Genomic DNA, 13,827 nt, shown 5'->3' on the forward strand with positions numbered 1-13,827 from the left:
AAATCCCTCTGCTCCTAGCGTAAAAAAAAAAAAAAAAAAAAAAAAAATCTAGGGCAGCAAACCTCAGTGCCCATCTTTCCAGCACAGTCAGAGGCAGGGAGCTGGAGCTCTTGTCCGTCAATGGGTTATGAGCCCTCTAGACATCCAGCCTCCCCCGGCCTCTTTATAATTAGTGCCGAGAACTGGGAGAGTGAGATTTTGCTACCCCCTGGTGTCCACTCTGTAAATGCGACCCAGTGGCTGGTTACAGAGGCCAGAATTTAGGAGATTTTCTTAGGGGGTTTATTATGAACCTTATTCATCTGTTTCAAACCCAGCTCACCCATTCCCAGTGTTGACAGAGTCTGAACTTTTCCTCATTAGATCTTAACATTCTTTATACTCAAACAAATTGGGGAACAGTTGGTAGAACCCGAGTTTCTCACAAAGCTGGCTCTGGTAGTCTGTGAGCTCCTGGGGGGAAAAAAAACGAGTGGATATTTTTCCCCCATGGGAAAAAGGGAGTTATTGAAAGTTTTTGAGCCTACGGGTGAGGGGTTTTGGATGAAGCCTCTGAAATCAAGTTATTCCCTTCCAGGAGTTTTAATCTGTGCTAAATTAGAAAGGTTTATTTAAGTAAATAAGGAGACAGATATGCGTATAGTGGTTAAATGCCACTTTCTCCAAGGATGCAGGCTCTTACCTAATACCTGTGCATCTGTGTGAAAGTGTGTGTGTTGATGTGAAGGTTTTGGGGAGACTGTGAAGTAGTAAGATTAAAATGGAGGAAATAGAGACTGGCAATAGACCAGACCTAGAAACTCTCTCCAGCATTCACTAGAAGTTCTCACTATATTTCACCAATTTCAGATTCTTTGGAGTGTAACAAACTCACATTTTACAGATGAAATTCTGACTTATTTGAAATTAAAAAACAAGCTGTAAACTATACAGTGAGCGGAGAAGCCAGAATTTGAACCCCAGCAGCCTGACAACAGAGCCTTCATTCTCAACCACTGTCATAGGGTTTCATCCAAGCTGTCAAGCAAGAGTCCATATAGGAAGTGCTTTGAACACTACACCTTTTCTACCACCTAACCATCATGTTAGGTTGACATGTTAGATTAGGACAGGGAAGCGTGGCGTGCTGCAAAGTCCATGGGGTTGCAGAGTCAGACACGACTGAGCAACTGAACTGAACTGAACCATCATGTTAAAAAGGGTTAACTTTGGGACTTCCCTGGTGGTCCAGTGGTTAAGATTCCACACTTCCAATGAAGAGGGCCTGGGTTTGGTCCCTGATCAGGAAACTAGATCCCATGTGCTGCAACTAAGACCTGGTACAGACAGACACATTTTTTTAAAAAGGATATTAAAAAGTGTTAACTTTATTTTTGTAGCAACCAGTGCTGGGGAGAGTTTCTAAAAGTGATAAATATATCACTGTGGCCAGGCATTGAAACCATTTCCCCCACTAGTCTTGTTCTAGAATAAATAATAGTTAAAATAATTGCCAGGAAATTTCCAGTATGGTTCTTTTGGGAAGTACTGTTATGCAAACATGAGAGATGGTGAAAGAAACATTTGTGTCTGTAATGTTTATTACCTGGCTTGTGTGCACCAAGAGATGTAATGGCCATTCTACATAGGGTTGGGACTTTAGGCTGTTCAACATTTGTCCACTTAGAGACTAGAAGGGACTAGGGCTCTGCTTGAGCTGTATACCTCAAGGTAAGGGGGAATTAGTGAAGGACCACAAAGAGGAATTTGGGGGACAGGGAAGGACAGACTTGAGAGAACATATTCTTGTTACTCGTGCTTTCCAAGGAAACTGGGAGCCAAACCTTAGGTATTTCAGGATAAGAAATCTGTGTAGTATATATGTGCTGATTCTATTTTTTGTTTAATTTCCTTAGGTTTGGTTTTATTTTTTTGCTAATATTCCTTTAAACATTTATAGCTTGTCTGCTTTGAATGAGGTGACACCAAAGCCCACACCACCACCATCTTGCCTATACTAATGCATTCATTTCCATCCTGGTCTTCCTGCTCCACTCTCGCCACCTAAGAAGCTGTTCTCTGCACCCTCACCAGCGTGATCTTCTAAAAACCCTGATCATTATCCATTCATCTGCCATTGGACGTCTAGGTTGCTTCCATGTCCTGGCTATGGTAAATAATGCTGCAATGAACATTGGGCACATGTGTCTTTTTAAATTGTGGTTTTCTCAGGGTATACAGGAGATAAAGGAGCTTCCCTGGTGGCTCAGTTGGTAAAGAATCCACTTGCAATGCAGGAGACTGCCTGCAATGCAGGAGACCTGGGTTTGATCCCTGGGTCAGGAAGATCCCCTGGAGAAGGAAATGACAACCCACTCCAGTATTCTTGCCTGGGAAATACTATGGACAGGCGATTGGAAGGCTATAGTCCATAGGGTCATGAGAACTGGACATGACTTAGTGACTAAACTGCCACCACCATGGATCAAAGAAGTTGTGGTTCACATATATAATGGAATATTACTAAGTCATAACAAATTTGAGCGTGTTGTAGTGAGGTGGATGAACCTAGAACCTGTTATACAGAGTGAAGTAAGTCAGAAAGAGAAAAACACATATTGTATATTAAAGTGTATGTATGGAATCTAGAAAAGTATTACTGATGAGCCTGTCTGTGCGGATGAAATGGGGATGCACATGTAGATGATGGACCTGTGGACACAGCTGGGGAAGGACGAATTGAGAAAGTAGCCCTGACATATAAACACTATCATGTGTAAAACGGATAGTTGGTGGGAAGCTGATGTATAACACAAGAGCCTAGCCTGGTGCTCTGTAGTGACCTAGAGAGGTGGGATGGGAGGATGGAGGGAGAGAGGCTCAAGAAAGAGGGGATATACATATATAATTACGGCTGATCCTCATTGATGTACAGAAATCAACACAACATTGTAAAGCAATTATCCTTCAGTTAAAAAAAAAATACTCCAATCAGATCCCATCAACCTCTTCTAATGGCCTCCTCTTTGTATCACGACTGCTTTTCTCCTCTGTCCAGCCTCATCTCTTACCACTCCACTGATGTGGGAAGCCACTATGAGCCTCCAGTCATGGCAGCCTTTCAGTGCTTCACACAGGCCTTGCTTATTCCTAATTTGGAATATTCCTTCTCCCTGGAGGCTTCTTTTCACAGTTCTAGGTTCTGGCTCTCATCCTTCGATCCTAACTAAAATGTTGCATTCTCAAATGTCTCCCTGGTCTCTCATCTGTTGTCCCTCCAAATAATGTATGTTTTCCTCCCAGCATTTGTCTCTGTCTGATTAGTTCTTTGATTATTTCCTGTTTCTCAATAGACCCACCTCTACCACCACATATCATTCAAAATTAAGCTTCATGAAAAGTCAAGGATCTTATCTCTTTTCTCACTGCTGTATCCTAGCTAGTGTCCAAAAGATGTCACCAAACTAGGTGAAGACTGTAAAGTGAGAGTCACTCGGTCGTGTCCGACTCTTTGCAACCCCATGGATTATACAGTCTGTGGAATTCTCCAGGCCAGAATACTGGAGTGGGTAGCTGTTCCCTTCTCCAGGGGATCTTCCCAACCCAGGGATTGAACCCAGGTCTCCTGCATTGCAGGCAGATTCTTTACCAGCTGAGCCACCAGAGAAACCCAAGAACACTGGAGTGGGTAGCCTAGCCCTTCTCCAACAGACCTTCCCAACCCAGGAACTGAACCAGGGTCTCCTGAATTGCAGGCAGATTCTTTACCAGCTGATCTACCGGGGAAGCTCCGAAGACTGTAAAGAGAGCAGAAATCCCCACATAATAGGAATGGCAGTGGGAACAGGTGAGAGATAGAAACCAGGAACAAGTGAGTAGGCCAAGGCAGGGAGTCCACTGCTTAGCTTTCGTTTCTTCGTGAAGAAAAGATATGTGAATGTCTGTGTTCATCGCTGTATTACTTACAATAGCCAAGACACAGAAACTGCCCGACTACCTGTTGATAGATGGACAAAGGAAATATGGTATGTGTGTGTGTGTGTGTGTCTGTGTGTGTGTACTTAGGTGCTCAGTTTTGTCCATCTCTTTGCAACCCCATGGACTGTAGTCTGCCAGGCTTCTTCATCCATGGGGATTCTCCAGGCAAGAATACTGGAGTGGGTTGCTGTGGGTTGCTTCCCAACCCAGGGATTGAACCAGGTTTCCCACATTGCAGGTGGATTCTTTACCATCTGAGCCACCAGGGAAGGGCATTATGCTCAGTAAAATAAGTACGAGAAAGACGTCATGTGATTTCTCTTTTAAAAAAATCTTGTAGATACAGAGTATAGACTGCTGGTTGCCTTGCAAGAGGTGGGTTGGTACGTGGGTGAAATGGATGAAGGGGATCAAAAGATACAAACTTACAAAATAAGTCATGAGTATGCAATGTACATTATTGGTGACATCATCTCACACACTAGTAAAGTAATGCTCAAAAGTCTCCAAGCCAGGCTTCAGCAATATGTGAACCATGAACTTCCAGATGTTCAAGCCAGTTTTAGAAAAGGCAGAGGAACCAGAGATCAAATTGTCAACATGCTCTGGATCATCAAAAAAGCAAGAGAGTTCCAGAAAAACATCTATTTCTGCTTTATTGACTATGCCAAAGCCTTTGACTGTGTGGATCACAATAAACTGTGGAAAATTCTGAAAGAGATGGGAATACCAGACCACCTGACCTGCCTCTTGAGAAACCCGTATGCAGGTCAGGAACCAACAGTTAGAACTGGACATGGAACAACAGACTGGTTCCAAATAGGAAAAGGAGTACATCAAGGCTGCATATTGTCACCCTGTTTATTTAACTTATATGCAGAGTACGTCGTGAGAAACGCTGGGCTGGAGGAAGCACAAGCTGGAATCAAGATTGCTGGGAGAAATATCAATAACCTCAGATATGCAGATGACACCATCATTATGGCAGAAAGTGAAGGAGTACTGAAGAGCCTCTTGATGAAAGTGAAAGAGGAGAGTAAAAAAGCTGCCTTAAAGCTCAACATTCAGAAAATTAAGATCATGGTGTCCGGTTCCATCACTTCATGGCAAATAGATGGGGAAACAGTGGCTGACTTTATTTTTTTTTTTTTTGGCTCTAAAAATCACTGCAGATGGTGATTGCAGCCATGAAATTAAAAGACGCTTACTCCTTGGAAGGAAAGCTATGACCAACCTAGACAGCATATTACAAAGCAGAGACATTACTTTGCCAACAAAGGTCCTCTAGTCAAGGCTATAGTTTTTCCAATAGTCATGTATGGATGTGAGAATTGGACTATAAAGAAAGCTGAGCACTGAAGAATTGATGCTTTTGAACTGTAGTGTTGGAGAAGACTCTTGAGAGTCCCTTGGACTATAAGGAGATCCAACCAGTCCATCCTAAAGGAGCTCAGTCCTGGGTGTTCATTGAAGGACTGATGTTGAAGCTGAAACTCCAATACTTTGGCCATCTGATGCAAAGAGCTGACTCATTTGAAAAGACCCTGATGCTGGGAAAGATTGAGGGCAGGAGAAGGGGACGACAGAGCATGAGATGGTTGGATGGCATCACCAACTCAATGGACATGAGTTTGGGTAGACTCTGGGAGTTGGTGATGGACAGGGAGGCCTGGTGTGCTGCGGTTCATGGGGTCATGCAGTTCATGGGGACATGACTGAATAACTGAACTGAACTGAACTGAAGTAATATTGTAATTACTGATGACAATAATTTATGACACTGTGTTACATATTTGAAAGTTGACTAGAGAGTAGTTCTTAAAAGTTCTCATCACAAGAAAAAGATTTTGTGTAACTATGTATGGTGACAGATGTCGAATTATTCTGGTAATCATTTTGCAGCACATACAAATATTGAACTATTGTGTCCTATACCTGAAGCTGGTATGATGTTATATCCAATTATACTTTAATTAGAAAAAACAACACACGTGGAATGTCTTCTGAGTCAGGCGTAGTTCACTGGACTAGATGAATTTGAAGGAGGCACTGGTTTGGAGACAGAGTTCTGGAAAGGCTCCAAATTCATTTAGGGACTTTATTGGTATACAAAAACAGGTACTCTTTTACTTAGTTGTAGTCCATTTGAAAATACAGTTTTGTTTTTTTTTTTCCTTTGGTTGAGGGCATGGTACATGGCATGCAGGATATTAGTTCCCTGACAAAGGATCAAACCCATGCCCCCTGCATTGGAAGGCAGATTCTTAACCACTGAACCAGCAGGGAAGTCCCAATGTTCTCTTTTCTTCATTTATCATTCCCCACACAAATTTCTATGCATCAAAATAATTTTTGTATATTTGTCTCCAGCTAAAGTGATGACTTGATGCTTCAATTAATGCATTATAAATAGCTGCCCCATCATTTGTTTAGTCACTCTCAATTTGGGGCAATTTGTATTATTTCTACAATTTCTTTTCTTTTTTTTTTGCCACACAAAGACAAATATAAACAGGTTGCACAAATTTACTCCTTCTCACTTTGAGCAATTTCCATTTAGCATATTTTACCAACTGAAAATTATTGGGTCAAACTTTAGAAGCCATTTTACAGCTCGTGTTATTGTCTGTTGAGGCAATTTTGGAGGGTAGGGGGCACAAAACACTGAAAATATTTACAAAGTTGGGTGTGATAAGGAATTGGATTTACTCTGAATGGCTCAAAGTGATAGGGCATCAGCAAATTGCTGCAGTGACAGAGACATAGATTAGGTTCTCTATAGGAGAATTTTTAATATTTAGAGCTGCCAGAAAATGGGACAGGCTGTCTCGACAGGCAGTCAATTCCCCCTCTCTGGAAATTTTGAAGCATAATGAGAAAGTTTTAAAATAACTTGTTTTATAAGCTTTCCAGAGTTGTGATTTGTATATTTCCCTAGCGCCATTCCTTTGCTCTGAGTGTTCAATGAACATTTAGTAAGACTTCAGTGTGCCAGGTATATCCAGTGGCGGCTGGAGTGCTCATTGGCAGACTCCCAGCCGAGCCTCCAGGGGCAGGCAACCTGGGAATTATAGCACCATGAAATCAGATCTCCCAACCCCTTAGTCTTCAGAACTGCTAAGCCGGTGGGCACAAATTTGTCTCCAGTTCCTTGACATCTTGTGTTCTATGCTCATCTTCTCCTTCCACGTCTCTGCCTCTATTCCACCTATTCTTAAGATCTTTGTTACAAACCTTTCAATACACTATGCCATGCATCCAACAGCTCCCAAGCCGTGGGTCTAACACACACACACACTGCTATACATATCAATAAAATACATAACCAACAAGGACCTACTTAACAGCACAGCAAACTCTACTCAATACTGTGTAATAATTTATATGGAAAAAGAAGCTGGAAAAGAATGAATATATGTATATGTATTACTGAATCACTCTGCTGTAACCTGGAACTAACACGATGTTGTAAATCAACTATACTCCAATAAGATTAAAAAAAAAAAAGCCCAAGCCAAATGCACCCAGTACCCAAGTGACTGATTCCAAGTAATTGTTACATTATATTGTTGTTTTTAGTTAGTTAGTTAATTAATTAATTAATTTGGCTGCATCAGGTCTTAGTCGCAGCACACGGGCTCTCCCGGCGTGATGCCTGGGCTCAGTAGTTGCAGCTTGCAGCAGGCTTAGTTACTACTTGACATGTGGGATATTAGTTCCCAGACTAGGGATAGAACCTGTGTACCCTGCATTGCAAGGTGAATTCTTAACCACTAGACCACTAGGGAAGTCCCAACATTGTCTTGTGTTTTATTTCTACTAAAAAATATTTGTACTTCACACCAGGCATTCTGGTCCCCAGAGAATCTGTAACTGGTGGAATACAGCACTCCTAATCCCACGAACATAACTTCTCCTCCTCACCATGAACACATGTGTTTACACACACACACACACATTTCCAGGCAAGCAGCCTGATTTATTGAAGGAAACATTTGCTTAACAATCTGTTGTTTTTAAAAAGCCATCTTACTTGGAAATATGTAGTCTCAAAATTCCAAATTTGGCCAGGGAGGAAAAATCCCTATTGAGGATGGAGACTCAGCTATATAGTCTCTGAGTTTTACTTTTACGTATTCAGCTGAATTTGTCTGCCACCGCCGCAGTGGCCTCAGGGAAGCCCTGCTCCCCTTTCTTAGTTCCTCCAGAATGCAGAGTGACCCATCTGGAGGCGGAACAATGGAGAGAAAGGAGGGCGCTGAGGAGAGACAATTTTGGAGTCAGTCCCTGCCAGCTCTGTGCCTTGAGACCGGCCTCTGCTATTCCATCAGCAGAGCCATTCTCCCTTCTAAAGGCTTAGTAAAACCAGAAAACACGGGAAGAGCAGGATATATAATCACCCAATCTGCTCTGTACTGGGTAGATGAAAGCAGCCCAGAAAATGGACCAGTCTTGCAGTGTCGGTGTGAATTTTTTAAATGTCCTTTTTGTGCCAGAAAAAAACATGTAGAGGGCTACTTTGGCTTTTTGAAATTTTGTTCCCTATGTTAAAGATGCAAATCAGAAGCTCAGTTCTTCCTTAAGTTTTTATGTTCAACTTGCAAACAAGTATATTTTAATAATCACTTTAAATGATTGTACTTAATGAACTGTTTGGTACCATTTATAAATGTAGTTAATGACTCCTTTAAACACTTAAAAGTATACTTTATAAGTTTAACATATTCCATGTCCTTACAAAGTGATTTGGTTACCTGAGCTAACCAACCACACATTCCTAAATACCTAAAAAAATTCTTAGAAATCTGACAATTTATGAATATAGCGATTAAATTCCTAAGTTTTTTAAATGTCCCCAAACTAGTTTTAAAGGGAAATTCTATACATAAAAAGGATGTGTACATATATATATATATAACTGAGTTACTTTGCTGTACAGTGGAGATCAGCACAACACTGTAAATCAACTACACTTTAGTAAAAAAAAAAAACTGGGGACTTCTCTGGTGGACCAGTGGTTAAGAATTCACTTTCCAATGCAGAAGCCTGTGTGCCACAACTACTGAGCCTGCGCTCTCTGGAGCTCGCACACCTAGAGGAGCCTTCACACTGGAACAAAGATCCTGCACGCCACAACTAAAGACCCAATGCAACCAAATAAATAAATAAACATAAAAATTGTTTTTTTAACTTGAAGAAAAAAATAAAGGAAAATTCTATTTCAAACCACAGATCTAAACTAATTACACGTTTAAAATAGCAAGACTAATTTGTTACTGTAACAGGCTAGATTCTCTTAAACACTGTAAATACTGAAAATACAAAATACACAGGAAGTCTTTAATACAAACACACTAACGCCATGTACTTGATTTGTGTAAATATTTCTATTCTTACAATTTTATGGATAGTAAAGCAAACTTACCGACCAGGAAATAATTATGTCATCCTAAATATCTGGGGAGTGCCTTTCCCAGTTGACTTTTTGAAATCTGTTCTCAGAGAATGTAACCAGCAGAGATTTGGTCCCAAGGCTTTTGAGCGGCCCTTCTCAGGCCCCCAACTGCCCCAGTGGGCCCTGTATTCTGTCATTAGTCTCTGAATGGGTCAGGTTCATGATCCATGGCCCCTGGATTCAAGTTACACTGCATCTAATTCTTCAACCTACACACGGAAGTCAGAAACTCCTACCCAAGCTGCTACATTACTTGTTTGGATATAATTAGTCTATTTAAAGATCCATTCTATTCCGAATTTGTTCCACACTCTTGCCAGCTTCTGGAGCCACAGCCCTTACATATATACAGTGGTTTGATTTCTCCTGGTGTTGCCTGACTCTAATTACAGGCCTAATGTTATGTTAGAGACATGTGTCAGGAATATTAGCATTTAACAGAGAACAGAGAATCTAACCTATAGGTTAGGACGAATGAAACCCTGGGGGAGGTGGGAGAGAAATGTTACAGAATCCACTTGATTCATTATACTCTTCTATTGCTGCTTTTTTTTCCCTTAACTTTTTGGCCCCACCTCTCGGCATGTAGGGTTCCACCACCAGGGATTGAACCTGTACCTCCTGCATTGGGAGGTGGAGTCTTAACCAGTGGACCACCGGGGAAGTTCCTACTCTGTTATTGTTCGATAGAGTCCTAAAGGTATTATTTTTTCTTCCCTCTGTAGCTAGATAGCAAATCCTTGATTGCAACCACTTAAGTGTATTTGCTTAGCTTCAAATCACAGCCGCCTCCAAAATCATTATGTCTGTTGGACCAATTTTAGGAACTTAGTGATATTTGGAAAAAAGAAAATCCAAGAACTTGTGCGCCCTCTTAAAGTAATACCTGGGATTACCTGGGTGGTCTCAGGTGGCGCTAGTGGTAAAGAACCCAATTGCCAAGCAGAAGATGTAAGAGAGAGATGTGGGTTTGATCCCTAGGTGGGGAAGATATTCTGGAGAAGGAAATGGCAACGCACTCCAGTATTCTTGCCTGGGAAATCCTCTGGACAATGGAACCTGGGAACCTGGAGGGCTATAGTCCATTGGGGTCGCAAAGAGTCTGACATGACTGAGACAAGTTAGCAGGCAAGCATGGGATAGATGAGGAGTTACCGGCGACCCCAGCAAACAGAAAACGAATGTGTAGACGCCGGTGTCTCTTAGATTAAGACTTTGACTGACTGGCTCTGATGTTTCCCCTCACCAAGGCTGAGAGATGCCAGGAGGAGGGGCAAGTTTGGCAGCCAGGCAGATCTGAGCCCAGCTCTGAGTGTTTTTTATAATGATGTCTGCAAGGTGCTGAGATGAGATGTGCCTGGAACTTGGGAGACAGGGCCGGAGAGATGCTTTTGGGAGCAGATAAGTGGCAGTTGAAGCTATGGGACTGTATCAAGTCATTCAAGGGGGTTCAGTGTGAGAGGAAAAGAGAGCTAAGAATAGGAGCCTGAGAAACACCATCATTTAAGGTGCAGACAGAGGAAGCGAAGCCTGCCCACAACACCCGGGCAAAGACAGAGGAGTAGAAGGATGTTGTTTTCCTCTCATTTCGGTATCTCTTCCTTGGTCAGAAGCACAGGGTGGGTGCAATAGTGGTGGCAATGGGCAGAGTGTGATGTGGGAAGGCTGTCTGGGTGCTGTGGGGAAAGCTATATTTGGGTAAGATAGTGTGGGTGTGGTAGGTAGCAAGGAGCTCTGCTTTAGATCTCTTTCTGGGTAGCAGGGATGGGGGCTGGGAGTCAGAATTTTTGGATTTTCTGCTTTTCTTGCCACTTCATGTTTCGCCAATCATGCTTTCCTTATTATGAGCTCGAGTTGGTGTAGCAAAGTCTCTTTCCAAGTGTGGAAAGGAAGCGGTATGCGCGAGGCAGAATCAGCAGAGGGAAGGACAGTGTTGCCTTACTGTTGAGTGTGTGTGTTGTGTGCACACGTGCACATGTGTGAGTACGTGCCCATGTATATGTATATATGTATGGGCGTGTATGTCTTATGCTGGTGTTGAATTTATATGTGTATATGTATATAGCATTTTCCTCTGTGTATCTATCATAAGTATAGAAATTGAAAGGCAGCATTGAGAAACTTTTATCCCAATCTGATACACCACTTTTATGTTCACTGAATTTGATTATAAAAAAATTCGACCTTGTGTTTTCTATATCTGTATATTCGATTTCATTTTTCCAGTAATTCATTTTATTGTATTTTATGAAAGTGCTGATCTGTGGCAGATTTTGCATACAAAACTGATCCTTCACCGTGGTTAATTAGAGAAGCACTAATTAGAACCAGATCAAGATTTTTAGAAGGTCCTGGTTCTGAAATTTCCAAGGGAGGGAAGTTCACTTCAAAGATCCGAGCTTCCTGCTCTGGGTCATAACAGTGAGGCATGAGGTCAGGTCTTGAACATAAACAAGGGGTCCCACCTTAGGTCTGACTGCTATCCTGGGGCTCAGCCTGCCCTTCCCTGCCATTCTCCCCTTCATGTGACGTGGGACCACCAGGCAGTTTTTAAGGGGGCGGAAGGCAGAGCCCCCCAGACTGACTGCTCCTTCCAGCCTGAGCCTGCTCAGGGTGCTGCCGTCTCTTCTGCCTGCAGGGTACATGATGCTGACGCTTCACGGAGATAAAGAGGGGTTTCCAAACCTCCATGCTTCCCCTGGACAGTAATGCACACACTCAATCAGGAAAAGAAGGGTTTTTCATTGTAACAAAGTCAGACACATTCCTTTGCCCAGTACAGTGAACAGGGCACAGATTCTCCTGGCCTCCTTCCTTGAATGATCTCCCCTGGGGTTCCCTCTGAATGGTCCAATCACAGCTCTACCAAGGTCCTGACTTTACTTTGCATTTGTAATTTTGTGTTCTTCTTCTTTAAGATGGTCTCTAAAATCACATGTGCCATAAGCCCCACAAAACCTGGATCCACCCATGCCAACAGCCTTAGTGCCTGAAGAGCCACAGGGCATCCACACTCAGAAAACAATGTAAGCAGCAGTGAAGGATTAAGGAGAATCACCTCTCTTCCCTCATCATTTGGAGCATCCACAAAACCCCGTAAGGAATTAAGAGTATGTGAAGTTGGCTGCGTGGGAGAGAAGTGGTATTTGCAAAAAGGGTGAGGATTAGTGAAGAACTCAAGGGAGAAAAGGCAGCCACAGTGTCAGGAGTCTGCAGAGCTTGGGGTGAGGGGAACACTTGGCCTTAGACAACATTATCCAAAAGCACAGGACCAGCTGGTACCTCAGGTCATCCTTCTGTTGTGGCAGGTCCCAGGCTACGATGAAGAATGCCTCCAGTTGCTTCTCCTTGTTCCTGCAGTCTTCCTGAGAGGAGCTCACACGTAGTCAGGGATATAGGCTTTTGGCTCTGGTGGCAGTTTTTATGACCATTCTTGCAGGCTATGTTGGGGGTCTGACAGGTGATGACCATGCAGTAGATGGATTCATGCAGAAAGGTGCTGAAGTTTTTGCAGTGCTTAGAGAACTTGTTGATTTTGTGTATTGCAGTGTTGCATCCTTGAGGTCTGGGTTGCACATGCTGAGTTTCAAACCACTGAGCTGGGGTCATGTTCCCGGGCTTGGCGCTGACTGGTCCTTGGCCACCCACAGCCCCAGCAGCAGGAGCAGCAGCAGAGGGCAGAATCCTGCTCTGGCTGGCTCCATTGCTCCCAGGGGGCACAGGGACACAGAAGAGATGGGAGGTGGGTGACTAGGTCACCATGGGGGTGCCCTGCTAGCCCTTCTAAAAATTTCATACTGTAAATCAATTATTGCAGGGTTCATACAGCCTCAGATATTTAAAAACACTACTGGCATTTAATTGCTCAGTCCCAGCAGATACATTTTATTTAATGATACATTTTATGCCCCCCAATAAATACATATACAATTTTTCCTTCATAAGAGTTTTATGAGGTATGAACTCTTTCTTTTTTTAATTTTTAATAAGCAAGCAAACTGAAGCTCAGAAAAGTTAAGGAAATTGCCCATCATCACACAGCTAGGGAGTGTTCCAGGCTTTGAATCGATGCTTCTCAGCTTCCAAAGCCCCTATTCTTTCCACATTCCCATGTTCCTGGTTTGAAGCTCTGAGAAATCAGACCACAAAAGGAAACCAGTCTTGGAAGAAAGTAGGTCAGGGGTCCATACCTTGCTCTTCCAGGCTGGCTCAGACATTCCTGAAAATCAATATTAAGGTTGTGGTGTCAGATTAATTCCTCTCTGCTCTGTGGTCCAGTTTCTCACTGAAGCTAGAAAAACAGTCACTCTCAGTGTTCCAGCCAGCCAAGCAGGATTCTGTGAATTGGGTTCTTTCTGGGACTGACATATCGCCCTAAGTGGAGAAAGTTTTGGAATGACAGAATCAGAGCAGAA

General features: G+C 42.7%; 1 protein-coding gene and 1 pseudogene across 4 annotated transcripts in view; one reads left to right on the forward strand and one right to left on the reverse strand.

Moving 5' to 3' along the window:
• The window catches only part of RNASE13 (ribonuclease A family member 13 (inactive)), a 46,050-nt gene that overhangs the window by 2,180 nt on the left and 30,043 nt on the right, over positions 1-13,827 (forward strand). The window lies entirely within an intron of this gene.
• On the reverse strand, positions 12,656-13,116 carry LOC138444087 (ribonuclease 8-like; annotated as a pseudogene).

The sequence above is a fragment of the Ovis canadensis genome, chromosome 7 (assembly GCF_042477335.2).
Source record: "Ovis canadensis isolate MfBH-ARS-UI-01 breed Bighorn chromosome 7, ARS-UI_OviCan_v2, whole genome shotgun sequence".
In the NCBI taxonomy this organism is placed as follows: domain Eukaryota; kingdom Metazoa; phylum Chordata; class Mammalia; order Artiodactyla; family Bovidae; genus Ovis; species Ovis canadensis.